Below are 18,621 nucleotides of genomic sequence, written 5' to 3' on the forward strand. Positions count from 1 at the left end.
AATGTGGCACTTGCCGGAAATGCCAGTGATCAATTATTGCTTGGTGGTTAAAATAAATCTGATGAGCACGGACATTTCTGAGAAGAGTTCACTGTGGGCACCACTTTGCCAGCGTGCTCTGTCTCACCTTCAGAGAATGTTTGCCCTGCTTCAGCAGAGGAACCTGATTGCTGGTTTAAAGCCTGCATCATACTAACATGATGTGGTCCCAGACACTTGTAGTAGAGGACGTTGTTATTGAAGCTTTCGATTCCTCTTTGAGTACGTAGTGCTGGGAGTCTTTCCAGATCTGTTGAAAATTGTTGCCATTGTCTCATTGCTGAAAAAGGTTAAGAGCCTGGGCTTTGAGTTATCATCGTCCAATCGGTAGTCTCGCTTTTTGGGTTGGTTAAAGAGAAGGTGTTGTTTTTCCAGCTTCAAGCACTCATCAATAGTGTTGCTCTTCCCATTGCTCATCAGTCGATTTCAAGGCCTAGTCATAGCTCTAAAATGGCCATGCAGGTGCTGGACAGTATTATGATATCTATGATGGTAGGGGCAACATCTTGCTGGGTTTGTTGGCTCTCACAGCAGCGTTTGATATTGAAGACTATGAGACACCACTGTCTATTCTGTTAATATTCATGAGTATCAGGGAAGCTGTCTTTGACCAGTTTTGATCTTATATCTTTGGCAGGACTCAATCTGTTGAGATGGGTTCTTCAATGTCGCCTTTCCTGGCCCGCCATTGCAGGATGCCTTTGGTCAATCTATGGAGAGACTCAGAGATCCTGTTGCCGGCTGTGGAATCTGTCCAACAGTATGCTGATGAAATGCAGCTTTATCTTCAAGTGCCATCAGATAGTGATATTATCTATCTGGGGTGGGCTCCCTAAGGGACTGAAGACCTTTAGCTATTTGGCTCCATGGAATTCTCTGTCATGATCGATACTTATTGTCATCTTTGGCTGTAAATGGCACAACACTTACTCTAGTGTACTCGGCACACTCCCTGTAATTCCTTCTTGATTCTAACTTGACATTACAATGACCTGTTTAAAATGTTACTTTGTTGCATTAAGCCTTTCGGATACTTTGTTGGGGTCTAGTAACACTTGGTTTGTAACACACAGACAGGGGCAGTGCTATATTCATGTATTTTCTAAGTCAGTCCTCAGACCCCTAAATGCATCATTCAATGCAGCATCAAAATTGTTTTTTGTGCAAGGCTGTATAAACATGTTACACAGATTACGGTTGCTCTGCTCTGGCGTCCTTTGCAAGCAATGATGTTGGGATGTCCCCTACAACTGCCCCCTATCTGGCTGCAAATGGAAAACTTTTGGGGATAGGAAATCCTAAGGAAATAATATTGGCCTCCCTCGTGAAATTCATCAAGTAATAAGCAAATTTAACTCATACAAAGTCTTTCTTACGGCCGTTGCCCGGCGTGCCAAGGAACAACATGGCCGCCTCAGTACCTCCGGAGTTTCTGATGTCAGGGAGCCAAATCAAGCATGTACTTGATCCCTCGATCGACTATCAGCTCCTCCCGGTCTTCTGCCGTAACATCAAGGCAGCTGAGGGAATTTCGCGTGGGCTGGGGCCAATGTCTCCTGTTTTCAATAACCTGGATTTTACCCCAGGGCTTTGGGAACGAGACTTTCACCATTCGACTGAGAGTTGGTTTGAGAGAACTGAGGCAACTATACAATGGGAGTGCCCCTCGCACGGTCAAGGAGAGTTTACCTTGGAAGAAAATGAGTAGGTCTCTGGAAAGCAAAAGTCTTGATAATCTATAAGCTACTGGATCGCTTTGACCCCCAAGAGCAGTTGACCTACATGTTGATTTGGGAACAGGACCTAGGTCACCGAATTGATGAGGCATCCTGGAAGACCATCTGGGAACGAAATCGCTGGATTTAGCCATGTACCAGTGACAAGGAATGTCAGCTAAAATTATGTCATAGATGGGATCTATCCCCGGATAGGCCTAATAAAATAAATCACACCTACCGAGTGTCTTGTTAGAGAGGTGGTAAAGATAATGGAACCTACTTTCATATGTGTTGGTTATGTTCTAATGCATAGTTCTTCTGGAAGGAGGTTCTTTCACACATCAAATCCATTACAGGTGTACTCTTACCAATGGACCCGGTGGTGGTGGATCTGGGTCGCTTAATAATAATAATTTTGCATTTATATAGCGCTACGAACCCTCATTATTATTACCCACAGTGTGTGTAACTCATTTATTGAACTCGGAAGGATCAAAGGCTGATTTTGGCGCTGCCGGGATTCAAACCTGCGTCAGCAGGCTCTGCACAGATGACAAAGCAAGCGCTTTATGGTTCCATGTCATTTCATCGCGGGATGTTTTTTCACAGGTTTTTTACCGTGATTTTTTTTACAAAAAAAATCATAATTTTTTTAAAATTATTTTTGGGGGGTAGCCCCCAATCATCCCAATACATTGAATTGTTTATGTATTCACAAACACCCACACCCCATATGTAATTGTCTAACCCCCCTAAAAAAAAGATGAAAGATGTTTTTTTTCATTTTTTTCATTAAAAAAATCATGGTAAAAAACCAAGCGAAAAAACATCCTGCGATGACAGGACGTTGTACCGCGTTTTACTTGCTGTGCTATCTGACGCGCTTAGGTGTAATGATGCAGGCCTCATTATGTTCCTTCTATTGGCAGCAAAGATTACCCTGGCGCGAAACTGGAAAGCCCCAGAGCACCCGATTATTCTGATGCGCTGGGGCAAAGCGTGGGAGATTCTCGCTTGAGAGAAAATCATAGCATTAAAGCTGGGGAAAAAATGCGTCATATTTTGGGACTTGGCTTCCTTTTATTAATCATACTAACAACTAGCTGTGTATTTAGGCTTTCTGCTGCCCTAAGCCCAACAAAGTGCATGCACTCCCCTTCCTCCCCCCCACGTACTCAAAGGAAAGCCGTTTTAAAGAAGAAAATACAGACGCAGGCACAGCAAGGAACACTTTCATGCACCCAAACACGTGTACACACGTGACGTACGTGTAAACAATGATTATAAAGCGTAAAGTAGATGCAGAGTACAATTCCTAAAGAAAAAAGGGTAGGTAGGACTGGACCCCTTAGCATTCCCAATGGAAAATGGCTTCACAGGAAGTGAATTTATTAATAAGTGAACGTTGCCAATTTCATTCAAATGGCCTTTCTCAAAGGAGGAAAGTGCACTGCACTAACACGCATTTGCATTTCATAAAATGATCCAAGTTCAACACCCAAAAAAAATAACCGGAGAGAGGATATTTTCCTATGATGCTGATGTCAAATTATAGAGGCCCACACTTTTTAAATCCAAATCTGTAGTGAAATATTGCATTCAGAGCACAATGTCAATCGTTCATAGCCTTATCTGGCACGTTTGCCTGTGGTCTAGACTCGTTTGTACGTTTCTGGTTTCGGAGATTTCTATACCCAAATTGGATTGAACCTGTTAATTCAATGAATGTGAGCACACTACCCTCTTTTTTAATCCTCGAAAATAACCAAGGAGACATTTATTGCATCTTCCCTTCCCTCCCAGTAGGACAATGACAGTTTCTCTCCTCCTGTGACCATAATATGCCGGTCAGGTCACACTTCGAGGGTACACGTCTCCCTGGGTGTTTTCGGCAGTGTTACAATCGGGTGGCCTACTTTCACTGGACGTGCACACGCGCGCACACACACACACGTGAGTACACAAAGAGCAGGGAGATACCAAACTTCTTTATTGCCCTCTACAGACAAGAGTACTGGGCTCTATTAGCCCCTCCTCTTCCTCCCTTCCTTCCCTTTTCTCCTCGCCTCCCTCCTTTCCCTTAAGGTGGCTCTCCTCCTTAAGGTGGGCTGGCTGCTCCTCATGTCACAGACAGGGGAACCCAAATAATGGCTAAATGCGGAGCCAGGATTTCAGCCCAGGCCTGAATTCTTCCTCATAAAATCACATTAAGCATAATCAGAGCATGCAAAATGTGTCAGGTTAGTATGTCACTTTGCAGGGAATATTCAGATACTTTGCTAACAACAGTGCTCAACCATCTTCGGTAATATTGATTTTCGTGCTTTGATGATTCATTTTCTGAAGGGCAAATGCTCCTTTAACCTGTGGACTTTCTCCCATCCGGAAAGACAGATTGAATACAATTTGCCTAATTGACTCTATACATTTCTTCTGACGTCATTTCAGATTGCACATGACAGAGTCCCTTCCTCCCCCACACACATACCTTTCAGGAGTTGTGCCCATATGCCAATTCAAGCAGTAATCTGAAATGAAAAGACTGGGCCTTCTCAGATCCCCCTGTGCTTAAGAACATATGCCATAACAAAGATTTCTTTGGCTTGCTAAAATGCACACGCACCTGGTTTCTTTTTAGATTACTGTAGTTGGGTTGGTACTTCACTCTGCAATATGTCAGCAGATAGGGATGCAATACCCTGAGGCCCTCCAATTTGTGTTCAGCATGAGAATTGCTCCAAATAAGAAGTTGAGGCTCAGCCCCTATGAGGTCCTTTATGGACGGCCCATGCGATTTTATGTAGCGATTTCATGTACTCCCCCTGAAGCATCTGTGTCTAGCGGCTTACATCTGTCTTATAATAAGCTGTTAGAGTATGTGACGACCTTAATTTGTTCTGTTTCGGAGGTAGAATTGGCAACGGTTTCCCTGGACGTGGTGAAAGCCTTCGACTCCGTGAAATAGGATTGGCTTTTCCGTATCATAGAGAAAAATGGGCTAGGTCCCAACATGTTAAGATGGATTAGACTATTGTACCGGGAACCACTGGCAAGGGTGAAGACGGGCAGGAAGGTTTCTTGCAGATGGCAAATGGAGAGTGGTACTCCCCAGGCTTACTCCCTATTTCCCTATCCGATCTAGCTCTGGAACCCCTTGCAAACATTATCAGGACGCAATTCTGCAATGCACGGATAGTGGTACACAACCAACCACACGTGATCTCCCTGTACGCGGGCGATGCCTTCTCTATGCACACAATCCTAAACTACACATTCCTTATATTTTGGAAGTGTTGGAACACTTTGGGGGATTCACAGGTTTTCAGATTAACATGGAGAAATCGCTGGTATTTCATCTAGGCTCGCTTAGAGAGCGGGCGATAAAGAATCTCCCGGTGGTGGGAAACAGACTCTTTGCAATACTTGGGCATCTAGATCCACCACTCTGTGGCTGACAGGTTCCAGGACAACGTGGGCAGGGCACTCACCAGCATAGATGGCAGGATAACTTTCTGGAAAGGAAATGCTCTTTCTCTAATGGGCAAGATAGCAATCTGCAAAATGGTAGTACTTCCCAGGCTGCTGTAATCTTTTTGCAAATATCCCGCATATGATCAGAGTCCCCTTCATGATACTGGACCTTAAGATAGCAGACTTATTGTGGGCCGTGGGATGACACAGGACAGTTCTTAGCATGCTGAGTAGAGGTAGTCTGTCGACCAATAGGGAGCCTGGGGAGGACTCTTAGTGTAGGGCTGATGTGTTCTCTGGGAAAGAGGCCAATGAGCAGGTGGGCTGCAGCGTTTTGGATTCTTTGCCTTTTCCTTAGCTGGAACGCCATGGAAACCTAGATAAAGGCAGTTTGCAAAGTCTAAGTGGGAGAGGATGATGGCAGAGAAACAGTGAGGATAGTTGAGGTATGGGATGATACCCCTGAGGATGCATAGGTGGAGGAAACAGGTTCTGGATACAGAGTTGATGAGTTGAGAGAGGGATACATCTGTGTCCAGTGTGCATCCAAGGTTTTCCACTGAGATGTTGATCACCTAGGATGGTGAGGGCTGGATGTAGGTTGAAGGTAGTTGTCAGCGCGTCGCTGAGTGTCTGCAAAGTTTTTGTTGTAGCTAGGGGTTCTGTAAATGAGTAGGAAGCTGTAGGAAGTGGATGGTGAGAGTTGGAGTTTTCCAAGAAGGAATTCATGATGCATATCAAGGTTATACTTGGCACGAGCTCAGACCCAACTAATTGTGAAAGGAAAATGGCAACGGGATATGGAAATAATGTTTGAAGGGAAGTAGTGGGAAAAATATGCCTACAGATTAGTAAAGTGTCCAGAACTGCCTGTTTCAAATTAATCCAATTTAACATCCTGCACCGTGCCCATATGACTCCCCAGAAATGACACATGATGCATCCCAATAACACACCAATGCCCAGGTGCAGACAAGATTCAGCAGGTTTCTGGAACAGATTTGATAGATTTGTCACATCCAGACAGAACTATGAAGATTAGCCTGTGTCATATCTAGATAGAACTGTGAAGATTAGCCTGTGTCACATCTAGGCAGAACTGTGAAGATGAGCCTCTGTCACATCTAGACAGAACTGTGAAGATTAGCCTGCATCACATCTGGACAGAACTGTGAAGATTAGCCTGCGTCATATCTAGACAGAACTGTGAAGATTAGCCTGCATCACATCTAGAGAGACCTGTGAATACTAGCCTATGCCACATCAAGACAGATTTATGAAGATTAGCCTGTATCACATCTAGACAGAACTGTGATAATTAGCCTGTATCAAATCTAGACAGTGTTAAGTGACTTCAATTCAGCACTCCAACTAAGTCAATGCCTAGTCTGGGATGCCCAAGGGAAGCCCTTATTTATATATTTTTATGACAAGTTCATAGATCTGGATGATAAACCCTTGTATAACGCCCCTCTCTTTGAATCCCCCGACCTCACTGAGCCAAGAAGTAGGTTTGTTTTGCAAATTAAAAGATTTATTTGAAAAATTAAACAATATATATATATCACACTTTTATGAATAAATTAAAATGTGATAGCACACTTATGAATACAATGTAGATCAACAATGGGTAATGTTACAATTGCACACTCTTTTCAATCAGTGAGGAGTTATTATAGGAAGAATAAGGTAGCAGAGAATACTTTTATGGTTTCAAGGAAAAGCAATGATGGAAAGAATGCAGCACAGACATAAACTGATATGGTTTCAACAAGAGATAATATGATCACTTTTTCTTTTGACAACTCACTCCCCCCCTATGCAATATAAGGAGATGGAAGGGGAGCACACAGTTTTCAGAAATACAATCAAATGCAATACAAATTCTTGTTCCCCGCTAACAAGCTTGGAGCAACCGGTGTGTTTTTAAACAGTCAAAAATACTTTTAAATGTGATTTGCAATGAAGTGAAAAATATGCTAAAATGATTTTAATTCCCTATAGGAGATTCAGGGTAGGTGATAGCTACTTAAGATTGGTTCAGGTCAACACTATCAGTGATTCATGAATGATTATCAGGTTGAAAACGGAGTTCAGCAGCTGCAAGCAAAAGACAGCTATTTTTAACGTGTGGTAAAACTGAGCCAAATTGCAATTCGCAGCACTTTTTCTGAGTGTATCGATCGCGATTACGGAAAAACTATAAGAAGTAGAGCGTTGTGTGCTTGTTGGAAAGCTTAGGCTCTTGGCTTTAAAATGAAAGTTAAATCTCGCTCCTAGGACGTGCGGTTCAAAAGATACGGACAATTTAGTGGAGGTAGATTCTCAGAAATAAAGTAAGATTCAAATGACAAATGACATTTTAACCTGTTTGAAATCACAGAATGGACACACGATTTCTATGCAGTTCTGAATAGGTGGAAATGGTTTGAATTAGATTATTTTAAATTAAGAGATTGGTTTGCACAGTTCTGGCTGGATACTCACACTATAACTTTGAAATAGGCCGTCAAGATCTGGTCAACAGGTTTAGACTGGACATCTACCGGGTGGTTCTGAAGTCACAGCTATCTGGGTCAGCTCTGCTCTGCTGGTCTGGATCTCTGGTTCTGGCAAAGGTTCTTGGCACTGCACTGCTTTCTGGGTCTGGTTCTGGATACCGCTCTGCTTTCTGGGTCTGGTTCTGGATACAGTTCTAGCCAGAAGCGGACAGCACAGCCCGCCTGTTGAGAGTCAGGTTGCAAAAGATTTTGAGGCCTGCTGAAAATGGATTCAGCTTGTGGTTCAGGCCCCTCTGCTTTAAATTCTGGAATCTGGAGTCTTCTGGCAAAGCGCTTCGCAAGAAATCAGTTTGAAGTGGAAAGTGAATGTCTCTACCTGGGTCTCAGTGGCTCTTTTTATGTCTTTTGAAAATGGGTGGGAAGGCTGGCTGTTTATGCCCAACCCTCTGAGGATCCTTATAGGCTAGAGGATTCTCTGTTGCCTGACTGGGGAACTGAGTTGTGAGTCATCCCGTGTCATGAGACATAATCTTTATGGCATACAGAAAGAACACTCCCCTTGTCACTTTGCACACAAATCTATTTTTGACTTAAATGCATATTTATATATGTACAATGTTTCTAATATTATATGTCTGGTTAACATATTTTCTGTAGCGCCAAACCATCCGATCCCTGTCTTTGTAAGATGTTGTGTTCACTTCTGACAGAATTCTGCCCTTTTCATCCAGAACACAATCTCTAAACTTTTCCACTATTTACACAAATGTGCGCAAGGAATATGGGCATCAGATGATGAAGTGTCAGATTTTTAACATACAGTCATTTGGAGTAATACCCTATATTCCACTACTACCCCCCAGAATATATCACACAGTCCTAATACCTCTTAAAATGTGCACAGAAAAATCACAGGAATAATGATATTATTGATATAATTCTAACAATTGTGTACTATGAATTATCCATCTTTTCAAATGTATGCTCAGGCCCAGAGAGGTGTGGTTTCCCAAAGCACATGAGGAATTTCTGGTTTGTCCACTTCCTCCAGGCTCAGCTGGCTCACAGAGGCAGTGCCCCTCCCATTTCCTTCCAAGAGGAAGCCATTTATGACCCCCTGATTTAGGAATTGCTTGGAGCAAAGGGAAGTTCATTGTTCTGTTTCCCTGCTCCCAGGTACCCCTCCCCTGATTCAATCAGAGAGGTGTGATCTCCTTTTGGTGGGGCAGCAGAAGACAGGCCAGGCCTGTGAATACAGTTGCTGGGCAAGTTTCAACTCCTGTCAGGGGTAGTTGCCGGGCAGAATTCAGTCCCTTCAAGCCAGGCTTCAGCCAAAGGTCACTTTTTTCCCACTTTTCTTCATTCAAACCAAACTTACAATTTTGACACATGCAGCTAGAACGCTGATTCTAAGTTCAAAACTATGACATTTAAACAGTTGCAACCTATGTGACACTCAAAAGTAGGTCACTCATTTATTTTAAACATTTCGATTTTAGTGGCTTTGAATCCCATTTCACTTAAGCTGCTGACATCCACAGCTCAGCCAGTTTTGTTATGAACATTATTTCAGGTTCTTCATCTTTCCAGATTTGGTATGCACACAAGACTTCATTCTACCAGACGTCTGCTGGTGTTCAGTAAGATTTTTGAATATCTTGCAATGTTTGAAATGGGCATTTTGAGCTTGCATTCAAAGAAACAAAAGTGATTTCATAGTGCTTTTTGAGCTAACAGGCACTGCTGTTTTTCCTTTGGCACCACGTTTCACTCATGGCGCTTCTGGCCCATCACGTTCGCACTGGTGGGTGGTGGGTCAGGCGACCATTTTGGTGTGTGCAAAAACGGTGTGGTTTTCCTGGATTCTGGCGCAATTGCGGGCTTTTCGGACATCTTGGATTTTCTAAGCCCGCAGCACCAAATGTTGCAGCATAATAACTTGAACGTGGGTCGATACACCTGACAAGCCCCCCGCCCGACTGCACTTTGATTTCGAGTCGAGGGGGAGTCGGGTGCAAAAGATGTTTTGATCCACGCACTGGGATGTCCGCATCATCTTCTTCCAAATCCGCAGATGGCACAGTTCAGCATCTTTTCCTCCATCGCGGTGGATCGATCGGTTCTCCTTGCCGGTCCTGATGGGAGTTTCGGGCGGTACCTCGGGCCCCTCGGATCTTTGCTCCCGGTCCCCGGGTCATCCTCCCTGGTCAGTCTCCATGGTTTATCTCTACTAGGATGACAAAGCAAAGCGGCAGAAACATATTCATAGACATTTCCCCACCACTATTAATGGTGGGGTGAACATATACATTTTATAAATCAGGATACATTTGCATTCCAGAATCATAGAATTTTATAGGCTATATGTGGAATATTTTAGGGTTGGACTTGTATTACTCTGGAGCGGCCCCCTCTGAGATTGCAGAGGACTCCTCCAGTTGCTGCAGAGTGTCCCTGGGATGGCAACACTTTAGCTGATTTATATGGACCCACTTGTCTTCCCCTTCCGCCAAACTGCCTTTGGGGATGCGGATCTTGTAGGCGACTGGGGAGATCTTGTCTACAATTTCAAAAGGTCCCTTCCAAGTAGGCAGAAATTTCCGCTGTTTGGCCTGGTTTCTTTGGAAATTGTATAGATAGACCCGGTCACCCACATTGTATTCTTTCCTATTAGTCTTCAAATCATAATTAGTCTTCATGCTATCGGCTGATCTTTCTAGGTTTCGCTGAGCATAGGCAAAAGCATGTTGGAGGTGTTTCCTTAAATTTTCAACATACTCATGAGTGGTGGAGGCATTGATCAACGTCTGCTCTTGGGTCCTGTAAAGCAAATGCTGGGGAAGCACCATCCTGCGTCCAGTCATCAGCTCAAACGGTGACATTTTAGTTGCAGATGAAGGGGTAGATCTGATGGCCATTAGGACAAGAGGTAATCTGATATCCCAACTTGGCCCAGAATCTGCCACAAACTTTTTTAAGATGCTCACAATGGTTCGGTTGTAATGTTCTACTGCACCAGAAGAGGCTGGCCGGTAAGCAATGTGTAGCTTCCTTTTAACCCCCAGTATCTCCCACATCTTAGTCATTACTTCGCTGGTAAAATTGCTACCTCTGTCTGACTCAATCCTTTGGGGTAGACCAAAACGCGAAAAGATGTGGTTGATCATCAGGGCAGCTGCTGTTTCTGCCTTGCAGTTTGGGGCTGGGAGACATTCCACCCATTTAGTAAATAAGCATGTCAACGTCAACCTATACTTATTCCCCCTGAGTGGACATTAGTGGGGGCCTGCTGGCAGGTGCCCCTGACTGCTGGGGGATAGGTGGTGGGGGTGCAGGGGGACATGAGTGGGACATGAGTGGGGCCTGCTGGCGGGTGCCCCTGACTGCTGGGGGGTGGGGGTGCTGGGGGACATGAGTGGGGGCCTGCTGGCAGGTCCCCCAGACTGCGGGGGGGTGGGGGTGCTGGGGGACATGTGTGGGGGCCTGCTGGCAGGTGCCCCTCACTGCTGGGGGGTGGGGGTGTAAGGGGACATGAGTGGGACATGAGTGGGGGCCTGCTGGCAGGTTCCCCTGACTGCTGGGGGGTGGGGGTGCTGAGGGGCATGAGTGGGACATGAGTGGGGACCTGCTGGCAGGTGGCCCTGACTGCTGGGGTTCCTGGGGGACATGAGTGGGGCCTGCTGGCAGGTGCCCCTGACTGCTGGGGGTGGGGGTGCAGGGGGACATGAGTGGGACATGAGTGGGGGCCTGCTGGCAGGTGCCCCTGACTGCTGGGGGGTGGGGGTGCAGAGGGACAGGCGTGGGGGCCTGCTGGCAGGTGCCTCTGACTGCTGGGGGGTGGGGGTGCTGGGGGACATGAGTGGATTCCTGCTGGCAGGTGCCCCTGACTGCGGGGGGGGTGGGGGTGCTGGGGACATGAGTTGGTGATCAGTAGTGCAAGGTGACATGTGGCTTGGCTGGGGGCCATGCCCATGGTGGATGGGATGCCTGCGGGACATGACCAGGGGTGCAGGGTAGTCCCCTGTGGTGTGGGCTGCCTGCAGGGGCCGTGGAGGGCGTAGAGGGAACACCTGGGAGGACCCACACTGCCAATTCTCGTGTAGGACTCCCCGCGCACCCCCGAAAATCATGTACCCCGCTCTGACAGCAAAATCGTGTTTGAAACTTCATGCGCACCCCAGGAATACACGTACCCCACTTGCACAGGGCCTATTGCGTGTGATACTTCCCATGCACCCCAGGAATACACGTACTCCACTCGCACAGGGCATTTCGTGTGTGAAACTTCCTGCGCACCCCAGGAATACACGTACCCCACTTGCACAGGGCATTTCGCATGTGAAACTTCCCGCGCGCCCCCCAAATATACATACCCCGCTCCAATTGCGTGTGAAACTTCCTGCGTACCCCAGGAATACACGTACCCCACTCGCACAGGGCCTATCGCGTATGAAACTTCCCGCGCACCCCAGGAATACACGTACCCCACTTGCACAGGGCATTTCACGTGTGATACTTCCCGCGCACCCCAGGAATACACGTACCCCACTCGCACAGGGCATTTCGCATGTGAAACTTCCTGCGCACTCCCGAAATGCACGTACCCCGCTCCAATCGCGTGTGAAACTTCCAGCGCACCCCAGGAATACACGCGCACAGGGCCTATCGCATGTGCAACTTCCCGCGCACCCCCAAAATACACGTTCCCCTATCCAATCGCGTGTGAAACTTCCCGCGCACCCCAGGAATACACGTACCCCTCTCGCACAGGGCCTATCGCGTGTGAAACTTCCCGCGCACCCCAGGAATACACGTACCCCACTTGCACAGGGCATTTCACGTGTGATACTTCCCGCGCACCCCAGGAATACACGTACCCCACTCGCACAGGGCATTTCGCATGTGAAACTTCCTGCGCACCCCCGAAATACACGTACCCCGCTCCAATCGTGTGTGAAACTTCCCGCGCACCCCAGGAATACACACGCACAGGGCCCATCGCATGTGCAACTTCCCACGCACCCCCAAAATACACGTTCCCCTCTCCAATCGCATGTGAAACTTCCCGCGTACCCCAGGAATACACGTACCCCTCTCGCACAGGGTCTATCGCGTGTGAAACTTCCCACGTACCCCACTTGCACAGGGCATTTCGCGTGTGATACTTCCCGCGCACCCCAGGAATACACGTACCCCACTCGCACAGGGCCTATCGCATATGAAACTTCCCGCGCACCCGAGGAATACACGTACCCCACTTGCACAGGACATTTCGCATGTGAAACTTCCCGTGCACCCCCCAAATACATGTACCCCGCTCCAATCGCATGTGAAATTGCCCACGCACCCCAGGAATACACGTACCCCACTCGCACAGGGCCTATCGCGTGTGAAACTTCCCGCGCACCCCAGGAATACACGTACCCCACTCACACAGGGAATTTCGCGTGTGATACTTCCCGCGCACCCCAGGAATACACGTACTCCACTCGCACAGGGCATTTCGCATGTGAAACTTCCCGCGAACCCCTGTTATACACGTACTGGCTGGGGGCCATGCCCATGGTGGATGGGATGCCTGCGGGACATGACCAGGGGTGCAGGGTAGTCCCCTGTGGTGTGGGCTGCCTGCAGGGGCCGTGGAGGGCGTAGAGGGAACACCTGGGAGGACCCACAATGCCAATTCCCGTGTAGGACTCCCCGCGCACCCCCGAAAATCATGTACCCCGCTCTGACAGCAAAAACGCGTTTGAAACTTCACGCACACCCCAGGAATACACGTACCCCACTTGCACAGGGCCTATTGCGTGTGAAACTTCCTGCGCACCCCAGGAATACATGTACCCCACTCGCACAGGACATTTCGTGTGTGATACTTCCCATGCACCCCAGGAATACACGTACTCCACTCGCACAGGGCATTTCGTGTGTGAAACTTCCTGCGCACTCCAGGAATACACGTACCCCACTTGCACAGGGCATTTCGCATGTGAAACTTCCCGCGCACCCCCAAAATACACGTTCCCCTCTCCAATCGCGTGTGAAACTTCCCGCGCACCCCAGGAATACACGTACCCCTCTCGCACAGGGCCTATCGCGTGTGAAACTTCCCGCGCACCCCAGGAATACACGTACCCCACTTGCACAGGGCATTTCACGTGTGATACTTCCCGCGCACCCCAGGAATACACGTACCCCACTCGCACAGGGCATTTCGCATGTGAAACTTCCCGCGCACCCCCGAAATACACGTACCCCGCTCCAATCGTGTGTGAAACTTCCCGCGCACCCCAGGAATACACGCGCACAGGGCCCATCGCATGTGCAACTTCCCACGCACCCCCAAAATACACGTTCCCCTCTCCAATTGCGTGTGAAACTTCCCGCGCACCCCAGGAATACACGTACCCCTCTCGCACAGGGTCTATCGCGTGTGAAACTTCCCACGTACCCCACTCGCACAGGGCATTTCGCGTGTGATACTTCCCGCGCACCCCAGGAATACACGTACCCCACTCGCACAGGGCCTATCGCGTATGAAACTTCCCGCGCACCCCAGGAATACACGTACCCCACTTGCACAGGACATTTCGCATGTGAAACTTCCTGTGCACCCCCCAAATACATGTACCCCGCTCCAATCGCATGTGAAATTTCCCACGCACCCCAGGAATACACGTACCCCACTCGCACAGGGCCTATCGCGTGTGAAACTTCCCGCGCACCCCAGGAATACACGTACCCCACTCACACAGGGAATTTCGCGTGTGATACTTCCCGCGCACTCCAGGAATACACGTACTCCACTCGCACAGGGCATTTTGCATGTGAAACTTCCCGCGAACCCCTGTTATACACGTACTGGCTGGGGGCCATGCCCATGGTGGATGGGATGCCTGCGGGACATGACCAGGGGTGCAGGGTAGTCCCCTGTGGTGTGGGCTGCCTGCAGGGGCCGTGGAGGGCATAGAGGGAACACCTGGGAGGACCCACACTGCCAATTCTCGTGTAGGACTCCCCGCGCACCCCCGAAAATCATGTACCCCGCTCTGACAGCAAAATCGCGTTTGAAACTTCACGCACACCCCAGGTATACACGTACCCCACTTGCACAGGGCCTATTGCGTGTGAAACTTCCTGCGCACCCCAGGAATACATGTACCCCACTCGCACAGGGCATTTCGCGTGTGATACTTCCCGTGCACCCCAGGAATACACGTACTCCACTCGCACAGGGCATTTCGTGTGTGAAACTTCCTGCGCACCCCAGGAATACACGTACCCCACTTGCACAGGGCATTTCGCATGTGAAACTTCCCGCGCACCCCCCAAATACACGTACCCCACTCCAATTGCGTGTGAAACTTCCTGCGCACCCCAGGAATACACGTACCCCACTCGCACAGGGCCTATCGCGTATGAAACTTCCCGCGCACCCCGGGAATACACCTACCCCACTTGCACAGAGCATTTCACGTGTGATACTTCCCGCGCACCCCAGGAATACACGTACCCCACTCGCACATGGCATTTCGCATGTGAAACTTCCTGCGCACCCCCGAAATACACGTACCCCGCTCCAATCGCGTGTGAAACTTCCCGCGCACCCCAGGAATACACGCGCACAGGGCCTATCGCATGTGCAACTTCCCGCGCACCCCCAAAATACACGTTCCCCTCTCCAATCGCGTGTGAAACTTCCTGTGCACCCCAGGAATACACGTACCCCTCTCGCACAGGGCCTATCGCGTGTGAAACTTCCCGCGCACCCCAGGAATACACGTACCCCACTCGCACAGGGCATTTCACGTGTGATACTTCCCGCGCACCCCAGGAATACACGTACCCCACTCGCACAGGACATTTCGCATGTGAAACTTCCCGCGCACCCCCGAAATACACGTACCCCGCTCCAATCGCGTGTGAAACTTCCCGCGCACCCCAGGAATACACGCGCACAGGGCCTATCGCATGTGCAACTTCCCGCGCACCCCCAAAATACACGTTCCCCTCTCCAATCGCATGTGAAACTTCCTGCTCACCCCAGGAATACACGTACCCCTCTCGCACAGGGCCTATCGCGTGTGAAACTTCCCGCGCACCCCAGGAATACATGTACCCCACTCGCACAGGGCATTTCGCGTGTGATACTTCCCGTGCACCCTAGGAATACACGTACCCCACTCGCACAGGGCCTATCGCGTATGAAACTTCCCGCGCACCCCAGGAATACACGTACCCCACTTGCACAGGACATTTCGCGTGTGATACTTCCTGCGCACCCCAGGAATACACGTACCCCACTCGGACAGGGCATTTTGCATGTGAAACTTCCCGCGCACCCCCGAAATACACATACCCCGACCCAATCACGTGTGAAACTTCCCGCGCACGCCAGGAATACACGCTCACAGGGCCTATCGCGTGTGCAACTTCCCGCGCACCCCCAAAATACACATTCCCCTCTCCAATCGTGTGTGAAACTTCCCGCGCACCCCAGGAATACACGTACCCCTCTCGCACAGGGCCTATCGTGTGTGAAACTTCCCGCGCACCCCAGGAATACACGTACCCCACTTGCACAGGACATTTCGCATGTGATACTTCCCACGCACCCCAGGAATACACGTACCACACTCGCACAGGGCATTTCGCATGTGAAACTTCCCGTGCACCCCCCAAATACATGTACCCCGCTCCAATCGCATGTGAAATTTCCCACGCACCCCAGGAATACACCTACCCCACTCGCACAGGGCCTATCGCGTGTGAAACCTCCCGTGCACCCCAGTAATACACGTACCCCACTCACACAGGGAATTTCGCATGTGATACTTCCCGCGCACCCCAGGAATACACGTACCCCACTCGCACAGGGCATTTCGCGTGTGAAACTTCCCACGCACCCCCGAAATACATGTACCCCGCTCCAATCGTGTGTGAAACTTCCTGCGCACCCCAGGAATACACGTACCCCACTCGCACAGGGCATTTCGCGTGTGAAACTTCCCGCGAACCCCTGTTATACACGTACCCGCTCAAATCGCGTGTAAACACCGCGTGCAGCGGGGTACGTGTATTCGGTGGGGTGCGCAGGGAGTTTTGCAGGCGTTTTCATGGTTGGGGGCCTGTGCGCCATGTATGGGATTTGTGCGCTGTGCATGGCGCATGGGGAGGGGTTGGGGCGTAACTGGTGCTGCTGCAGGGTCGCTGCGCCGCTCTGCGCCACGGCTGGTTTTGGAAACTAAAATCCATGAATACGCTGTGCGCGGAAATGGATTTTAGCACACGCGGCTGGCGCAGAAATTCGCATGCGCACACTGTGCGCCAGCCGTGTGCGCCACTTGTGCGCTGAATTCTATGATATAGGTGATAGGTGGTAAAAAAGCTTAGTGGGTTGATGTACCAGCGGCATCCCATCAAAGCTAACTCAGACTTTCATCCTACTGAAAGTGATCAAATGAGTGCCATTGAGTGGATCTTAGAAACATGTGTTAATTACAAGAGTTCTAAGAAGCTGCATGATTGTGTCAGGAAGTGATCAAAACAATGTGATTTTTTGAAGATACATACTTCTATTTTTAATTTTGGCTAAAAGTTGGCAAATCGGCACTTCTTAAAAAAAGTGTGAGAAAGAATTTTCTTTTCGATTTATTAGGTACATTACAAGGAAATTTGTTCGGAGATGTGTTCTCCATTATGGACCTCATTTAATTATGAAGCATGAAACAGGTGTAACATTTGCCTAAATGTGCTTTGGCAATAAACATGCCAGACCTGACCAGGGAGATCATAGCACTACACAATCACAAACACCAACACCAGCTAACACAAGCCCCTAGCCACGTACACACACAATCCTCCCCAACATTGTGTATACCCCAACACCCACATCGCCCCGCACTGCACATACACCCTACTCAATGGCACACGTGCACCACCAAGCACTGTGCATACACACCTCCCCCCTGCAATAAGCACCAACTGCCAAGCACAGTTCACACACACCACCCCACTGCACTGCACACTAGCACTGCTCTACACTAGCACCATCCACTGCACACATGCACACAGCCCAAATACTTCTCTACATTCGCATCATCCACACAATTAATGAATGTACATCGCCCCAACCCTGCTCTTCACACATTTCCTCCAGCCTGGCACTCACACCTTCAAGATACTGCAAGCAGTCTTACACACACAAAACCACTCCAATACACATTCACACACTGTCTCCAGCACTCACGGGCTCTTTCACTGCACGCATGCTCACACACTTCCCACAGTAGTGTACTGTACACACAAATCACCATCACCACCATAGATATTGTCCCCAGCACTTCATTGTAGTGTACAAAGACACACTAACCCCAGCACTGTGCACACTGCCCCAGAACTGCACACGCATACTGCCCCAGAACTGCACACACATACTGCCCCAACACTGCATACACAAACCGCCCCAGCATTGATTGCATACACATCAGTGCTTCAACATAGCCTCAGCCCTAACCACATGCACACACCACAAGCCCAGCACTGCATGCACACACACTGCCACAGTACTACACAAACATCACTCACCCCCGAAGACTCTGTGCACACACCACCCTCAGAACTGCACTTTGCACACACACACAACGTTCTGAAGTGCACTCGACACATCACCCTGCAGCTCGCTCTACCCCGGAAAGCACATATTCATCTCACTGCACCAAACTGACACCTACAGGACATGACTTTGAGGGCTAACAGGCAAACTGAGGTCTGGGCTTACTGTGCTGGTGACATAATGGTGTCTTGCTGTACTGTGATACATGCAAATAATGGAATTTGGCCTCACTGTGTTAACTTGCTACATTTAAATCTGCCATGGCTTTTGATAACTT

The sequence above is a fragment of the Ambystoma mexicanum genome, chromosome 5p, assembly GCF_040938575.1.
Source record: "Ambystoma mexicanum isolate Mex_15411 chromosome 5p, UKY_AmexF1_1, whole genome shotgun sequence".
Lineage (NCBI taxonomy): Eukaryota > Metazoa > Chordata > Amphibia > Caudata > Ambystomatidae > Ambystoma > Ambystoma mexicanum.